The sequence below is a fragment of the Ursus arctos genome, unplaced genomic scaffold, assembly GCF_023065955.2.
Source record: "Ursus arctos isolate Adak ecotype North America unplaced genomic scaffold, UrsArc2.0 scaffold_10, whole genome shotgun sequence".
NCBI classification, from domain to species: domain Eukaryota; kingdom Metazoa; phylum Chordata; class Mammalia; order Carnivora; family Ursidae; genus Ursus; species Ursus arctos.
This window is the reverse complement of record NW_026622764.1, coordinates 74,387,208-74,400,131: the sequence shown is the minus strand read 5'-3', so window position 1 is coordinate 74,400,131 and position 12,924 is coordinate 74,387,208. Positions and strand designations below refer to the sequence as shown.

At 43.5% G+C, this 12,924-nt stretch overlaps 1 pseudogene; it reads left to right on the top strand.

Moving 5' to 3' along the window:
- The first annotated feature begins 383 nt into the window (after positions 1–383).
- On the top strand, positions 384–9,566 carry LOC113250999 (host cell factor 1-like; annotated as a pseudogene).
- The last annotated feature ends 3,358 nt before the right edge of the window (positions 9,567–12,924 follow it).

Here is a 12,924-nt window from a genome sequence, read left to right as displayed (position 1 = left end):
GAGCTATGACTCTTAACTTTGAAAATTAAAAATCAAAATGTCCTTTAAGCTTTCCTATGCATTGCATATAATACTTAAAGTCCTCTCTCAATTTAACTATAGCTAAAAAACAAACAAAAAAATCCCCTCAGCTTCATTATTAATAGGTTATGGTTTTGCTAGATTCTCATTAAAGACTATTTTTTGAAACAAAACCTATATTCACTATGCGCTAACATTTTTCCTATAACAGTCTTAAGGTTCTCTCGTTCTATGATGTTAGGAGTTTAGCTACTGTACTCCTTGGTACTGCAGCCCCGGCATCTATTCTGTGGTCTGCAGGCATCTTAAACTGACCCTAGCAAGCACAGGCCCTCAACGGCAGCCCGCAGAGTCACGAATAAATGGAAGTTCCTAACATGACTTCTCCAACAGTCCTTGGGATAAACGGTATCCCTGCCTCCCAGGCTTTCCGTCTTGTGCACCGCTTAGATAAGACCTCTGTGGAGCTTACCAAAAACCCTGCTCTTTTGGTTTGAACTGACCAATCCAGGCTTAGCCTGTGAACCCCAAAGTACTCCACCCACAGATCCTAAAAAAGTCAAGCGCCCCAGGTCCTGCCTCTCTCTCTCTGTTTGCATTCTGCGCTGACCTTCCCCTGTGCTCCTCCAGCTACTTCCTTCAGGACCTGTGAGTATTAAACCTCTCTCTTTCAAGTTCTCCTGTTTTATGTTGAACCACATCTCACCATTTACCATGGGGCATAGTGTGCTTTACTTAACAAGTGTTAATTTGAAAAACGCGTAACACATGTGATAACTGATGAAAACTCTCTGAAACAGTCAAATTTGAATATTAATTACAGGATTTTTTTTGAGAGAGAGAGCATGAGGAAGGGAGAGGCAGAGGGAGAAGAGAAGAGAGACTCTTAAGTAGGCTCCATGTCCAGCACAGAGCTCCATGTTGGGCTTGATCTCATGACCCTGAGATCATGACCTGCGCCAAAATCAAGAGTCAGACACTTAACTGACTGAGCTACCCAGGCACCCCTAATTACAGAATTTTTATAGAATATGTATAAGAAAAATAATTTGTTTTATACAAATTTTAGGGGAAAAATGAAGATGGCTTTATCGTGTTTTTGTTTATATGGTCTGTTCCCTTGAATTACCAAATTATTAGTTAGAGACAGAAATCAATTCATGGTCATTCTTTTGAAGGCATTCAGAGAGCTCTATGCTTCCCCTTCATTTTTCTTACCATCTCTGGAATTCTTCCCACTTGCCATTAGCTCCAAAACCCTAGAAAGGTTTCATGACCTAGATAATTGGGTCCCTTTGCATTTTTTCTGAAACTTGCGAAGCATGACAGAATCCAGGTCTACTCAAGGCAGCCAGCCTACTGATTATAAGAGAAACTCCAGGTTAGAGCACAGATTCTGCACTGAGGTTACCTATGACACAATTCCAGCTCCTCCCTTTATCAGTCTTAGGAAACCATTCTCTGATCCTGTGTGCTAAAGGTGAAATGCAGACAATAGGTTAATAAGAATACCCTTAATCTCCCTTATTACTGATTAATCACATCATAATTAATTAATGCCCTTAGTTAAGTGCTCTGGAAGCCCTTACAGTACCCGGGGCATTGTAAATTCTCAACAAACATGAGAGACAGGACAGGACAAAGTTGGCAGCATTACTTCGAGATTTAAGACCCACCTCTTCTTTATTACATCGCTGATAACTTAATTCCAGTTTTCTTACAGATTACCAATCCAGTACAAAATTCAGCCTAGGTGTCAAAATACCATCCTATAGAGTCAAAAGATCATCTTATAGATATTTAAAATATTTACAAATGCTCAAGTTTGTAAGTGTAGAAGACTTAAAATTATAGAATTTTACAGGTGAATCAGACCATTTTTATTATCTTTCCACAATTCCATCTTGGTTTTAAGTTTTAATTTAGTTCAGTTAAGCATCTCTAAACCACTCCATCAATTATACTGTGAAGGGTCATCTTCTACACTGGCATTGCAAGTTGAGGGGGGAAAGGTAGTTTAGGGACCCTTGCTTTTGGTCACCAAAGTCTTGGCCTGTAAAATAGCAAACTTGTATCTGAGCTAAATACAAATACAGTTTTTCACACGTTTTCCAGTCCACAGCAGCATGAATGTGAGAACAGGACATTCTGCAGACACCAAATCAAGATTGGTCTTATTCCTCTAAGAATGGGCTCACCTAATACACACATACAATCTCAGTTTTTTCCCACCACCCAGCCATGAGAGTTATTTTGCCGTGGGCACGAAACCCAAAGAGTACAGGCTTTATGGCATCCTTCTCCCAGGACTGTGTTGGAAGCCCGCAGTTCTTGCTTATCCATGGATGACCAAACATCTGGCTCATATGGAGTGCAGCTAAGGGCACAAGGCTGCCAGCCTGCCTCACCATGGCTGTGAGCCCCAACACTCCCTGGTGGTATTCAGTGCCAGTCACTGTGTACCTCTATGTTTTCAGTATGCATGACGATAGCAAATGTAGCAATAGCCACCTAGACCAAGAAATACTTCTATTTATTCATTTAAAAATCACATCTACCATTCACTAAGCCCTTAGGATGAAGCAGGGAAAAACTAGACACGTGTCCTTTGTCAGGGAGCGTATGTTCTAGAAGGAGTAAATAAACAAATATTTAATATGTCAGGTGGTGTCACAGAGTGTGAGGAAATCAATGTGATAAAAAAGACACAGGCAGATTGGGCTGGTATCAGATTCTCAAGGAAAGTGGCATTCTGGCAGAAGTTTGGATCAGGTGAGAGAGAAAGCCATGTGGATATGGAACAGGAGGCGTCTGTGCCAGGCAAAGGAAAAGCAAATGCAAAATCCTGGAGGCTGTAGTCTGCTTAGGTTGTCTAAGGAAAATCAGTAAGGCCAACATAGCTGGAGGAGGTTGTGCAAAGAGTGAAGAGAGATGAGGACACATTGCATTGGGCACCACAGGCCAAGGTAAGAACTCTAGCTTTTACTTGGAGCGAGATAGAAAGTCCCCAGAACCAGATTTTGAACAGAGAAGGGACATGATCAGACAAGTCTTAAAAGAATCTTTTTGGCTCTTATATGAAGAAGAGATTATTAGAGGCCATGTGTAGAGGTAAGGACACCTGGTTCATTATATTTGCATCTCATGGCCTTCTGTGTTAGGTGTCTATGAATGCATTAGTCTATTTCCATGTGCCTCATTTGTCACATTTATTGAATGCTTGTGTGCCGGGCATCATGCTGCACACTAGGACAATAAAGGTGATTCAGCACAGTTCCTGCTATCAAAGGACTTATCATTTAATGGATGACACTGGAAAAAAAATCATAATAATAACATACAGAGTATAGGTGCTAGAATCAAGGGTTGTACCAAAAATTATCAGAATAATCATTTCTGTTATTATTCCTTTCTATTCAAATAATTCCTATTAGTCCTTTGAAGTAAAGAAGAAAACCAGCGCTGTGCACCAGGAAGTGCCAACAAGAAACAGAAGGGAAAAGAAGATTCCAGCAAATCCCCAAGTGCATGTGGAACGTAGCCACACAGACTCCCTCTGAACAGATCTATCCACATTTGGAAGTTAATACCTAGTAAAACATGATAGAGGCATGATGGAAAAAATAAAGAGAAAGAAAGGAAAGAAAACACAATGCCTTTGGTCTTGAGATACAGCAGATCTATGCCCCTGCTTTCCTGCAGGAGCCTGAGAAAGGTTTTAGAAAATGATTTATGTTCTAAACAATCCTGGAAGATAAGAGCAAGCCCCACTGAAAATACAGGCTGAGATAAACAGTCAACAGACAGATCTTCCTACTTTATATCTTACCAGTTAAAAAGAGTAAATGCGGGCCACCTGGGTGGCTCAGTCAGTTAAGCATCTGCCTTCGGCTCAGGGCATGATCCCAGGGTTCTGGGATGGAGCCCCACGTGTGGCCCCTACTCAGCGGGGAGTCTGCTTCTCCCTCTGCCTCTACCCCTTCCCATTGCTTGTGCATGCACTCTCTCTCTCTCTCAAATAAGTAAAAATCTTTTTAAAAAAATAAAAGAGTAAATGCATCTTTGCAAGACTTTATTGATCTCAAGTCATTGTGGATCAATGAAGGGCTCCGCAGAGATCAGAGAAAAGAAGCATAAGTTGGGCCCACGGCAGTGTTAAGGCAGCAGATGTGTTTCTGACATGGAAAGCTGATAACAGAAATGGATAAAGATGTGCCAGGTCACTACCATAAAAACGAAAACCGGCTTGAAAAAAAAATGAGTATTTGACAAAATCGAAAAAAGATCAAGTATTGAGTGTGACGAGACAAATGTTTTATATTGCTTAAAGATAGACCTCATGAAGACGTCGAAAACCATGAAGGACTGAACATAGCATTGAAATATATATAGCAAATATTTTCAAAAATACAGAGAAACTGGCCAACCAGAACCAAGGAGGAAGAAAAAAAAAATCCCTCTCAGAAAATTGCAAGCAAGCTGGAAAAAAATTACCATATAAAGAATTTGAATATCACAAATATCTAGCTTGCTATAATAGATATATATAGAAATGTGTACCAAACAAATTGAAAACACATTATTTTCAGACACCGTGCAACACTTGCAATAATTAGCCGGATGTTAGGTTTCCAAAAAATTCTAGAGGAAAAGTGTTCAAAGCAGAAATTACATTGCCCAAGTTCTGATTACAATGTCACAAAACCAGAGAGTAAACAACCAAAGGCTAGATCCAAAGAAACTTTCCACTCAGAAATGTTAAATCACTCTTCTAAATAACTCAAGATGAAGAAAAACTCCAAATTAAAATTAACAGCTATTCAGCAGTGAGAATAAAATACCATATATTGAAACACAGAATTCGAACAAAGCATTAATCAAGGAAAATTTGACTGTGAAAGCATTTATTAAGTATTAAGAAAATAGGAAATATGTGAGTAGAGGAGTCAATTCAATAGAGAAGAAAAAAGAGCAACAGTCTAAACCCAAGCAAGGTGCCTTAGCCAGGGGAGTAATAGATGAGGGGAGTAAGCTCTGGTGCCAGGATGCCTGGGGTAGAATCCTGCCTCCTCTGCTCCCCAGCTTGGTCCTCCATGGAATTTTCTGACCTCTTTCTGTGCCTCAGGCTTCTCATCAGCATACCAGAGGCTCTCCTAGTATTGTTAAAGGATTAAGGGAGATAGTACAAGTAAAATTCTTAGCAGAGTGCCTGACTTACGGTAAGCATCAAGTAAATATAAGCTTATTTTAAGAGGAAGACAACAATATAATTCAAGGACTCAGCAAGACCAGCAAGAGCTGGTTTTATTTTCTGTAAATAAGTCACCCTTTACTGAAATCTTAGATCCTCAGAGTGTGGGGCATCAATGTGCACACTGATGTCAGAGCAGTCCAGAAAATTCAATGATGTCTACCAAACATTTAGGGAGACAGTCATGCTAATCCTATACATACCCTTTCAGAGGATAGGGAATGAACATACACATCCCAGCTCATTTTATGAATGCTCCAACACCTTGATTGCAAAGCTTGAACAGGACACTACAAGACAAAAAAATAGGCTGATCTGGAGGAACATAGATGCAAAACTCTTGAAGTATCTGCAAACCAAATCCATTTATATATAAAAGGATGATATGAGTGACCAAGCTGAGCTTATTCTAGAAATATAAAGTTGGCTTATCTTTGGGGAAAAAATATTAAACTGCAATTCATACAGAAGAAAAATTAAATAGAATAAATTAGAATAAAATAAAGGAGAAAATTCATAGGATCATCTCAATCTATGCAGAAAAAAATTTGAAAAAAATTCACCATTGATCATTAAAAACTCTTAGCAACTAGAAATAGAAGGAAGTTTCTTTAGTCTGAAGAACATAACTATGAAACCATGATACACAGTGGTAGAATGCTAGATACTTTTATTTGAGGTTGGGAAACAAACTGGGATGCCCATTATCTCCCCTTCCATTCACAGTAATATTGGAGATCTTAGCCAATACAGTAAAACAAGAAAAAGAAATCAGATACATTGATTAGAAATGCAGGAACACAGGGGTACCTTGTTGGCTCAGTCGGTTGAGCGTCCAACTCTTAGTTTGAGCTCAGGTCATGATATCAGGGTAGTGAGATCAAGCCCCACGTTGGCCTTGTGCTCAGCACAGAGTCTGCTTGAGATTCTCTCTCTCCCCTTCCCTCTGCCCCTCCCCCCACTCACTCATGCACTCTTTATTTAATTTAATTAAATAAATTAATTTTTAAAAAGAAATGCAAGAATATGATCATTTTGTGTAGGTAATATGATTATACACACAAAAATCCAAAATAATCTACCAATAAATAGTTATTAAAAGTAATATTTGATGGGGTGCCTGGGTGGCCCAGTCAGTTAAGCATCTGCCTTTGGCTCAGGTCATGATTTCAGGGTCCTGCGATTGAGCCCTGCATCAGGTTCCCTGCTCAGCAGGGAGCCTGCTTCTCTCTTGCTCTGCCTCTTCCCTCTACTTGTTCTCTCTCTCAAATAAATAAAATCTTTAAAAAAAAAGGAATATTTGAGTTTAATAAGGTTATTTTATATAAGTCTAATATATAAAACTAACTTTTTTCTAAATATCCAAACAAAAGAATTTTTAAAAACTTTTAAAAATAATTTGAAATAAATCTAATAAAATATGTGCAAAGCTTCTACACAGAAAACTAGAAAACATTGAAAGAAAAAATTGATGTAAAAGAACAGAAGATATACCATGGTCATAAATTGGAAGGTGAAATACCCTAAAGATTCTCTCCAAACTGATTTATAGATTCAATGAATTATCATTCAAAATCCCAATTGGTTACTTTGTGAAACTGTCAGCTGGTTCTAAAATTTATATGAGAATGCGAAGGACCAAGAATAGCCAAAAGAGAAGAAAGAGGTGGTAAGACTTGCTGTAATGGACATCAAGATTTATGTTTAAACTACAGTAGCTAAGCAGTTATGGTACTGGGTGCAGAGATAGGCAGACAGATGAGACATAAGTGGGAGCTCCCAGGTAAACCCACACACACAGACACTTGATTTATGACAAAGATGGTACTGTAAGGGGTGCCTGGGTGACTAAGTCATTAAGCATCTGCCTTCGGCTCAGGGTGTGATCCCAGGGTTCTGGGATCGAGCCCTGCATCAGGCTCCCTGCTCTGCTGGGAGCCTGCTTCTTCCTCTCCCACTCCCTCTGCTCGTGTTCCCTCTCTCGCTGGATGTCTGTCTCTCTGTCAAATGAATAAATAAAATCTTTTAAAAAAAAAAGATGGTACTGTAAAGCACTACAGATGGTCTTCTTGATCAACAGGGTTGGGAAATTCTGTGTGTACATACTGAAAAACAGGAAATAATCTCTAATTCACATCTGATCATTTGATTAACAATGTAGAAGCTCTTCATCACTTTATCACTTTTCCTTGCAGAATGGGCGGAGTGCCCAGGGAATAGTGATCAGCAGCAGCCCAGAGATGAGCCAGGTGGATGCACTAGCGGTCAGTGACCACAGCTTTCCCCACCCAGATGATCTTCTGTGGTGCTCACAGTCCCGAGCCTCACAGGGAGCACCACCATCATCAAAACCATGGCTATGACACTTGGCACCACCACCCTCCTGGCTACTGTGAAGGTGGCCTCTTCTCCAGTTATGGTGAGCCACCCAGCCACTCAAACGTTGACGACTGCAGCTGCCCGGATGGGGACCTCCATCTCATCTGCTGTCAACACGTCCACCCACCCTATCATCTTGGTGCTCAAGTGAGGGACTGTGATGATGGCCCAGCAAGCCCAGGTGGTGACCACAGTGGTGGATTGGGGTCACCAAGACCATGAGTGAAGAGCCCCATCTCTATTGCAGAAGACAGTGTTCTGATATCCATTCTGGGCAAAGTGATGGTGGTGTTCCAGACCAAAAAGCCCTTGTCAGCTAGGACCATCCTGAAGCTGGTGACCTCAGCAGATGGCAAGCCCACTGCCATTATCAGTTCTATGCAGACTAGTGGGGCTGGGACTAAGCTTGCCATACTGGGCATTTGCAGTGTGTTCCCCAGCACTGCCAAGCCCAACAAAACCACCATCATCAAGACCATATTGGTCACAGGTATGACAACAGCCCTGGCATCAAGTTCCCCATCACCACTATCGCCACCAAGGTGATGACTTTGGGAAGTGGAGCACCCACTGAAATCATCATTACTCTCCCCCAAATTGCCACTGGCCATGGGAAGCAAGGTGGTGACCTAGGTGGTGCTAATGCCCATTGAGGGGTATTCACCTGGTCACCCCTGTCACTGTCTCCACTGTCAAGCCCACCATCACCATGTTGATTGTGAAGAACACCACAGGTGTCACAACCCTCAGCAGAGTTACAGACACCATTCCCACCAGCCTTGCTAGAGCTGTGGTCCACAGCACCAGAGCCTCCCTGGCCATGCCCATCACTACCTTGGGCACCATTGCCATCCCCTCAAGCCAGGTGATCAGCCCCACTCCCATTACTGTGTTGCATTGACCCAGGTGATCAGCCCCACTCCCATTACTGTCCCATACTGCACAGACCACAATGACAAGGGCTTGTGGGCTCACAACCCCCACCATCACCATGCAGCCTACCTCCCAGCCTACCCATGTGCCTCCAATCACAGTGCCCATGGGGTTAAGTCCCAGCCTGTGTTATGGCCTCCCTATGTCCATTCTAGCCCTGCCCACTATAGAATAGCTCTTGGTCAGTCACCATTACTGACTTGGTCCAGGGTGACATGCAGCCTGGCGCAGTGACATGCAGCTTGGCACTGTGATCTTGGTGTGCTACAACTCACCCTGTGAGACCCATGAGAGGGGTACCATCTATACATCCACTATCACCACCCCCATCAGGGGTGTGGGCAAGCTTGAGGGTAGGCAGCAGCCCCTGCCCACCATCCCTACAGGACCTTTGGTACCACCATGTCAGTCGGCATTCGTGCCCTGCTCCCTGACACTGTCCTCTCCCATGGGACCCTATAATTCAGCTTGGAGGTGGCAGCACCCCCAGACCAGTGCCTCATTGCTAGCACCATGCACACAGCCATGCTTGTCACCTCCAGCATTAGCTCAGACCAACATCCCCCACCATCTATGAGCAGGAAGAGGTGGAAAGCACCCAGGGCAACAGTGTGAACATCACTAACTCCAGTGCCATCACACAACCATGTCCTCTACACTGACTCAGGCTGTGACCATCCTGACAGTCCACGCTGGCCCAGGGCCCATTGGTGCTGCCCCCAGAAGAACTCCAGATCTTGCCAGGGCCTCATGGCAGCTGCCACCACAGCGACTCCTGCAACTTGCCTCCATACCCTTAATGGGGGTCTCTGCCGACATCCTGTCAGCCTCCCAAACCCCTTAATTCCAGGCCGCCATGGATCTAAGCAGTACAGGGATCCCACCTTCAGGCCCAGAGCCTGCCATCTCAGTTGAGGTGGACACTGTGGTGGAGGTCATTATGGGTACCAATGCAATGATGACACATATTTCCTGCATCTGATGATCACCTGGGCACCATCCTGACTAAAACCAGCTAACATAGCAGGAGCTGCAGCCTGGCCCAGCGTGGGAGTGTTGTGCATGCCGAGACTGGCACCTGCGACAGAGCCCTTCAGTGAGATCTCAGCCTCTGGATACTGAGACTGTTGGCCTGCTTTCAGCCATCACCTCCTGCCCAGTGCTGTCCTCCACCCCTGCCACGCAGGGATTGCACCCCCAGGCCTGCCACCACCCTCCCTCCACATGCTGCCAGCACCGAGATGGGCTATGGCTGGCCCCAAGTTGGGGGTTACAGGAAACCAGGAAAGCCTGCAAACCGCCCCTTTCCTCTCCAGAAATGAAAGCAATTGTGAAGAACTCAAAGGCCAGCGAGAGGAAGCTCCCCCGCACTTGGATTCCTCTCCAGGCCCCCTTCCACTCAGGGAAACCAGCCTCCAGGCCCAAGCGGATCCCACACCCAAGCCCCCATTGCCCTCTCAGGAGCGCTGGCTGCCCTGCATGCTCTCTCCCTGCATCTTGGTTTTTTTGTTTTCTTTTTTAAAATTTAATTTAATTAACATATAGTGCTAATTAGTATATTATTAGTTTCAGAGGTAGAATTTAGTGATTCATCAGTTGCATATAATACCCAGTGCTCATTCCATCATGTGCTCTCCTTAATGCCCATCACCTAGTTACCCAAGCCCCCAAGCCCCCCAAGCCCCCTCCCCTCAAGCAACCCTCAGTTTCTTTCCTGTGGTTAAGAGTCTCTTACGGTTTGTCTCCCTCTCTGTTTTCGTCTTATTTTTCCTTCCCCTACCCTATATTAAATTGTTTTGTTTCTTAAATTCCACATATGAGTGAAGTCATATATTTGTCTTTCTCTGACTGACTTATTTCACTTAGCATAATACCCTTTAGTTCCATCCATATCATTGCAAATGGCAAGACTTCATTCTTTTGATAGCTGAGTAATATTCCATTATATATATATATATATATATATATATATATATACACACACACCCACATGGAGCAATTTTAAGACCGTCTGGTCTTCGTGGCTTTAACTGCTGGAGGGAGTAGGATCTTGTGGTCTTCTGTGAGTTAGGATCTTGTGACTCTTGTTAGGACCCAGTAGCTTTTAGGTTAAGGGTCAACCTAAAAACCAAAATGGCTTCACTTCGGTCACCTTGTCTCTGGAGTCTCCTTTATCTCACTTGGAGCCAAGGAAAAGGAACAGAGAGAGGCCCTGGACTTCTACCTGGACTTGACTGGGGGTTATATATATATATATATATATATATATATATATATATGTATATATAATGGTTATTGTGGACATTGCTGCTGTAAACACTGGGGTGCATGTGCCCCTTCAGGGTGCATGTACCCCTTCGAACCACTATGTTTCTATCTTTTGTATTATCACCTAAAAGTGCAATTGCTAGGTGGTGGGTAGCTCTAGTTTTAACTTTTTGAGGAAGCCTTCATACTGATTTCCAGAGTGGCTGCACCAGCTTGTATTCCTACCAACAGTGTAGGAGGGTTCCTCTTTCTCCACATCCTTACCAGCATCTGTTGTTTCCTGAGTTGCTCATTTTAGCCATTCTGACTGGCGTGATGTATTATCTCAGTGTGGTTTTGATTTGTATTTCCCTGATGCCCAATGATGTTGAGCATTTTTTCATGTGTCTAATGGCCATTTTTATGTCTTCTTTGGAGAAATGACTGTTCATGTCTTCTGCCCATTTCTTGACTGTATTTTTGTTTTTTGGGTATTGAATTTGATAATTCTTTATAGATTTTGGATGCTAGACCTTTATCTAAGACATTTGCAAATATCTTCTCCCATTCCATAGGTTGCCTTTTAGTTTTATTGACTGTTTCCTTTGCTGTGTGAAAGATTTTTGTCTTGATGAAGTCCCAGTAGTTCATGTCGGCTTTTGTTTCCCTTGTCTTTGGAGACATGTCTAGCAAGAAGTTGCTGCAGCCACAAGGTCAAAGAGGTTGCTGCCTGTGTTCTCCTCTAGGATTTTGCATCTCGGTTTTTTAAAAATCTCAAGCAACGACCGGTACCCTGGTACCATGGCTACAGGAAGAAGGGAAGACAGATATGGACAGAGAGTGAGTGGGACAGCAGTGCCCTTCTCCCCCAGTGCCCTGCCCCAGGGCTGAACCCCCAGTCAAGTCCAGGTAGGAGTCTGGGGCCTTTCTCTGTCCCTTTTCCTTGGCTGCAAGTGAGATAAGGGAGACTCCAGAGACAAGGTGACCGAAGTGAAGCCATTTTGGTTTTTAGGCTGACCCTTAACCTAAAAGCTCCTGGGTCCTAACAAGAGTCAGAAGATCCTAACTCACAGAAGACCACAAGATCCTACTCCCTCCAGCAGTTAAAGCCACGAAGACCAGACAGTCTTAAAATTGCTCCATGTGGGTAATTTCACAACTCTAATTACAACCCTAAGACAATGGAAAAACTAACTGCTCATGTAAATGATGAACCCAAAGTTAAAGAGTAAGCCCTTCCCTAGATGTTAGCTAACTTTTAAAAACATAAGTTAGAGGCAAGGGGGGGGGGGGTCCTCTTCCTCATCTGGGAGGAGAAACTATTACTTTGTGAAGTAGCTCCTTTCCTGCTTCTGGACTTAATAAATTGTTGTCCCTTTCTCTAAAAAGTTTGTTCTTGAATTCTTTCTCACACAAAACGAAGAACCTCTTGGCAAAGGACCTGAGGCCCTCCCTCCTGAGCCCTGGGTAGACTGACAGCAGAGGAGGCAGCTGATGGTGCAGGTGGGGGTCATGGAAGCAAGGAAAGTCACCCCCAGGCTCCCTTTCAGCTTCTGCTCAATGCACTGGGTGTCCATCTGGTTCTATTTTATTTTGTTCCTTTTTCATTTCCAGCCACCTCATAGCCCGTGCTTCAGTTCGGCTGACCACGCCTCTACCTGGCCTGTTTTCAGCAGCCTTGGAACTCCAACCCTTCTCCCCTGGCCCCTTCTCTCCCCATTAAAGATGGAGAAGAAAGAAAGAGAAAGAAGGGGGAAGAAGGAACCCTTGGGAGTCTAAGCAGTGTTCTGTGCAAACCTCCTGACTCTCAACTGGTGTAGAGTAAATACCACTGAGCCTGACTTCTTTTTATCCTTAATTGGGGCTGGGGGCGGGACCACCGACCGTGCATTTGTTGTAGTTCTTAACGTTGGAATTGATGAAGTTAACTTTTTATTGTAATTTTAGCCTTAGCACGTAGGGTTCCCTTTCCAGATTTTTTTTTTCTCCTTTGCTAAACCAAGGCAGAGATCTTTCCGAAGGAAAAATAGAATCTCCCCTGCTGGCCCAGTTTCCTCTTGCTGTCCCTGCCCTCTGCCCCTTTGCCTGTCCCC